This window comes from Gopherus evgoodei, chromosome 4 (assembly GCF_007399415.2).
Source record: "Gopherus evgoodei ecotype Sinaloan lineage chromosome 4, rGopEvg1_v1.p, whole genome shotgun sequence".
In the NCBI taxonomy this organism is placed as follows: Eukaryota; Metazoa; Chordata; order Testudines; family Testudinidae; genus Gopherus; species Gopherus evgoodei.
In genome coordinates this window covers 121343947-121349946 of record NC_044325.1, presented here as the reverse complement: position 1 = coordinate 121349946, position 6000 = coordinate 121343947, and positions in this window count along the sequence as shown.

The following is a 6000-nucleotide window of genomic DNA, read 5'->3' as shown; positions in this document are numbered from 1 at the left end:
TTGCATCTGATGAATAATTTTGGCAAAAAAAAAAAGCTGACTTTTTTTAAACAAAAGATTTGTCTTGTCACTTAGAAACAATGTTTTGTTTAGAAATGTAGCTAATTTGATTAGCTGGCTTTTTGAGGGTAAAAAACACTTAAAAAGAAACTAAAGAAAACCATAAAAAGACCCAATTTTTTTTCAGATCAAATAAATTTTCATTTGGCACGAAAAAAATTGTTTGTTTGATTTCTTTTAACAACCAAAAAAAACCCCAAAAAACCCCGAAAAATTGAGGTTGTGGTTCAAAATGAACCTTTTCTTTTTTTTTTTCAGTTCAGCCACCAACCTGAAAAAATGTATTATTCATGCAGCTTAACTAGCTTAAACATGGGATAATAAAGTGGCTGTTTGAGCACTTCAAAGGCAGCGTAGTTTTGTGTTAAAATTAGGGTGACCAGACAGCAAGTATGAAAAATTGGGACGGGGTGGGGAGTAATAGAAGCCTATATAAGAAAAAGCCAAAAATCGGGACTGTCCCTATAAAATCGGGACATCTGGTCACCCTAGTTAGAATCTCAGTAAAGAGGACTGAGAATACAAGTCTGGGGTGTTTCACAATTGAATTAAAATAGCCCTCCATGCAAATAATTTACCACCATTTCAATAAATAATTCTGAGACAAAGCCAAACAGACAAAGAGAAAAAGAAAAAGGAAAAGAGGGAAAGGATACAAAGTCAACACCTAATTGTTTCTGTTTAATTTCTTTTTCTGTCTATGATGGCAACTCATTTCCTTCACTCTTCTCCTCTTCATCTTGGTTGTCTGTCTAGTCAGCAGCTCATACAGATACTGGTAGGATTGGAAGGTCCAGCCAGCTCCTTAGGAAACTGACATCTGCCTTTTTCTCCAGAACAATGTCAGGCAGTTTTAAACTGTTTAAAGATCTTCTTAGTTCATAAAAGCTACCAGAGCTTCAGCTTAAGCAGCATTTAAATCCAGCACAGCCGGACAGCTACAAGAGAATGTTTTGAAATTTCCATACCATTGGCCTGAAGGAGAAAAGGCAAATCTATAAAAGAGAGAGAACTAAAAGGACCAGAAATAAAGGAAGATAAAACACTGATGGGAATTAAAAAATGGAAGTAAGTTCTGTGAAGCATTGAGATAGCAAATACATTTGAACAACATCCAGATTTCTACACAGTCCTAGACATCCCCCACACAGCCTTTGGTTCTGGGATGTTACAACCAAAACACATGATGACAGCTTTCAAAATGATTTAGATTTAGAACAATAACTTTATAGATTAATAACAATTCAGGAACAAATAAGTTCACTGAAGTCTGTTTTCTTGCTTGCTATAAATGTCACATGCTGGCATCTCCCTCCCTCTAAGTGGACCCAGAGTTCCGCATATCACTCAACAGCAGCCTCTTCAGCTGGCAAGGACGGGCCTGGTCAGACTGCAAAGGGAATCCAGTGCAGATGGTGACTACCGGTGTGGACCAAAAATGTGTGGGATGGGGAAAGAAGATGGGCCCAGATAGTTATGTCTGAACATTCATTGCAATAGTCTTTTGTGTCCATTCCAGAGATGATTTCACTGAAACCAATGTTGTGCGGCTAACTCTGCTTCAAAGGGACTGTGTTCTCAGGCTTTATGTCTAACACTTTTTCTTGACTTGTCTTCTCCCACAGCTTGAGCAGTGTCAATGTAAATGAAGAAACACAGAGAGAGCTAGATGCTGTGAAAAAGAGGAAACCTGATATGGTTATACATATATGGAAGAATTGGAGGGCAGGAGCACCGACACCGCTCTGGCCTGGCTGTCAGCCTGCTAGCTGGGACAGCAGCTAGAGACAGGACTTGCCTCTTTTAAGGCATCTCTGGCATCACCAAGGACTCCGGATGCATATTCTCCTGCTGGTGTTAAGAGTGAGAACCTCACACTATGGGGAAAATACACTCCTGTTTTGTGAGCTTGTTGAATTTACACATTCAGCCTCCACAGGCGCAGGACTGGAAGAGACTGTCAGGGTTGTGAGAACCAAAGGCTTATTATGTGGAGCTGGTTGGGCTTTTAGGTTCACCCATGGATATCTGCCCACATCCTCAAGGTTGTAGGCCCATGTTGCTTATTGACCTAAATGTTGTTTGGTTTCAGTTTTATAAATTGTATTACAACTATTACACCAACAAACTGTATCACCAAAGTGAAGCTACTAATCGTACTACGAAACTAAATGAAGCACAAGAGCAATGCAACTACTCAAACAAAATCAAACCCCGATTAAATTAGTCTCAATGTTGGATCAAAACTATGTCACTAAATTAGTTACCTCATCAGATTAATAAGAACTGATTATTTGTTGTATTAATCCTAAAAAGGGATCTAAGAAGGAGACTGTTTTGGTTATGCATCCCAACTAAAGAATTTTACCCAATCAACCAAATCTATAACTTGATGCTGGGTAACTATCTTAATACTGTGAGGAGTTTATTATTTAATATCCGAACCACAAGCTCAGAGCCAATTACAAAGCTTCCTCCTGACATTTCAGTGTGTGCTGGTGAACACTTTCCTCCCCTCACCCAGAGCTATTGCAGGCTTTAAAAAAACCACACTCTGCTAAGCAGCTGTTTGACATCTCTTATTTAGCAATTTACAGCTGACAGCTTTGTTTCTCAGGCCTCAAACACACACAGACAACATACTAAAGCGAATGTCTTTGAGACTGTTTTAGGGCTACTTCTATCCGAGGATCTTTCTTTAAGGCGCCTTCCTGGTGTGGATTCTACTGGCGCTCGTACGCACATGCTGCATGTACAAACCCAGGCTCTCACACCATCAGATTAGAGAATAAAAAGGGCTGTGACATGTCCAAGTTAACAAAACCAAGGCAAAAATGGAAAAAAGGGAAAAACAAGACATTTAAGATAATGCCCACGCTTGTGCTGGGACTTATTAAACACAAAAAGTCTGTACACACTAAAAAAACTCTGACTGACAGAGCAGGAGGGGGGAACACTAACCCCCCTACCTTTTGGGCTTCATCCTGCTACGACCGCGGGTATATTCACCTATGCAATTTTTATATATTTTTTTCCAACAGATGAGTAGGAGCACCGAGGACTGTAATCTTCTCCCTATTGCCCAGTATCTCTATGACCGGGGGTGTGCACAACTGAATGATTGATCACTTTATACATATGGTATACCTTTTAGCAGTATTTTCAACAATCACGGTTCATGTCTTCCCCCTTTCGCAGTTCTCCACCAACAAATGTTATGCTTATAAGATGCACATGGGATTTTTTTTTAGGGGAAAAGGCAATATGCCGCGGATACTGGAGATACAACAAGTAGCATATGCATTTAATTACACACATAGATACACTGTCCCGCTAATCGATGTTACAGTTACCAGTTCAGAGGCTGTCTCAGTCTAGAGGCCAGCTAGGTTGATTATGGGTAGGGAGGACCCGGGTTCTGTAGGTCACGACACGAGCTCTGGGGAAGTCTTGGCAGGATGCACCCAAAATTTTATGGCAAAGCACCATGTTTATCTAGTGATTTTTGTTTTATTAGAACCAATTACTTTTTTACCATTATGCTCTAATTAATTGCTGTTTGACAAGGGCTTCTTTTTTAAATTGTTTTTTTTTTAATTTTGTTTTGTATTAGTTTTTTGGGGAGTTACCCCATGCTGGTTTCGATTAGTTATTTTGTCTCGATTGAGAGGTGCCTGCCTTATTTTTTAGAGTTGTTAATTTGTCCTTCTTTTTACATTTTAATAGGGGCGTGTGGCAATTTTTTGGTATCTTTACATTGTTTGGGGGTTTCTTTTAGAACATTTGGTTTGGTGATGGCCTTTACATTATTTTTTTACATACACATTTTTTATTTACACAGAACATTTGAACAGGAACAATAAATTGCAATGCAGGAGAAAACCATTATTGCATTCTTTTATTAATTTTAAAATGCTCATTTTAAACCTACAACAAAGTGGCGAACCCAAAGGTCTGTTACTGCCTCGAAATTAGCTTTAGACACAAGATTCTGGCTGATGCAATTTTTACCAAAGGCCTGTTAGGCCATTCCATTCTGCTTTCTGAAATGGTCGCTGGCAGAATATTGTTCAATTATATTATACATTAATACATGCTACATTATCAGTCTTATGTTTGTATTTTGTATAATTATACAAAATACAAACATAAGATTTTACTACTACAAGGCAACACAGACCAAGGCCGGTCAATGGCTGTATAGGCAGGTGCCTAAACATCTTGGTAGAAGGACTGAGACAGAGGGGTTCTGAGAGTGGGAGGGGGATGAGGGCAGGGGGTTGGGGCATGGGAAGGGGTGCAGGCTGTGGCTGGGGGTGCGGGCTCTGGGGTGGGGCTGGAGATGAGGGGTTTTGGGTGCAGAAGGGTGCTCTGGGCTGAGATGGAGGGGTCCAGAGAGTGGGAGGGATTCAGGATGGGCAGGGGTTGGGGTGCGGGGAGAGGCTCAAGGGTGCAGGCTCCAGGTGGTGCTTACATCAGGTGGCCCCCGGAAGCAGAGGCGCAGCCAAGTGGCTCTGCACGCTGTCCTGTCTGCAGGTGCTATCTCTGTAGCTCCCATTGGCCATGGTTCTTGGCCAATGGGAGCTGTGTGGGCGGTGCTTGGAGCAGGGGCAGCATGCAGAGCAGAGCCCTCCCTGGCTGCTCCTACATGTAGGAGCCAGAGGGGGGCCATGCCACTGCTTCTGGGAGCCGCACGGAGTGGCCCCCGATCCTGCTTCCTGACTGGAGTGCCGGAGAGGGGCAAGCCCTAGATCCCGCTCCCTAGTGGGAGCTTGACAGCTGAATTAAAGTGGCTGGTGGGCCAGATCTGGCCTGAGGGCTGTAGTTTTCCCACTCCTGCTCTCGAAAGTCCTTCACACCAACCCCAGCATTAGTGAGCTTCAGGGTGTGAATCACAACTAAAGCTGGGCCTCTGAGGATCTCTACTAGATATCTTTACTTTTCTGTGCCTGTTATAGCCCACTCCTGCAGCATTTCAATGGTATGTTCCAACCAGGGTTCACACTCCTCTTCCACAGGTATTGCGACGGGACCCCCAGCAAATAACCTTAACTTACGATAGGAGCTTGATGTAGCATGGAACAGCACAACCTTTTCCAATGCTTTCCCCAGTCATCGGCCGAGGCTGCACCCCCAAGCTAGGAGCTGCTGAGTCAGGGACTAACAAACCTGACCTATTAACCATTATATAGAGTGATTTCCTCAGATATAAACACAACTGTTTTCCCAGCTTAGTGAACCACTCACCAGGTATTTGCGAGCTCCCCCAAAATTTCACCCTTCTGCTAGGTGGAGCTGGGTTGAATATTTAGGGGTTCCTTTCCATCGATCCAACACCCCTTGAGGGTATGCAGCCATTTGTGCGCACACACGCCCTCATATTTAATTGATTTAATTTGTACTTGTATACTTAGGCTGGGAGGGTATTCCCAGTGTCTATAGCTGAAAGACCCTGTAACATATTCCATCTTAAATTTACAAAGATAATTTTTACTGTTTTTTTTCTTTAGTTAAAAGCTTGTCTTGTTTAAGAACCTGATTTTTTTTTTATTCTGGTAAGACCCCAGGGGATTGGGTCTGGATCAACCAGGGAATTGGTGGGGAGAAAGGAGGGAAGGGGGAGAGAGAGGTTAATTTTCTCTCTGTGTTAGGATTACTTTCTCTCTCAGGGAGAGTCTGGGAGGGGGAGAGAGAAGGAGGGGAGAAGGTGAATTTTCCTCTCTGTTTTGAGATTCAAGGAGTTTGAATCACAGTAATCTTCCAGGGTAACCCAGGGAGGGGAAGGGTTTACTTTCCTTGTGTTAAGATCCAGAGGGTCAGGGTCTTGGGGGTCCCTGGGCAAGGTTTTGGGGGGACCAGAGTGTACCAGGCACTGGAGTTCCTGGTTGGTGGCAGTGCTACAAGTACTAAGCTGGTAATTGAGCTTAGAGGAATTCATGC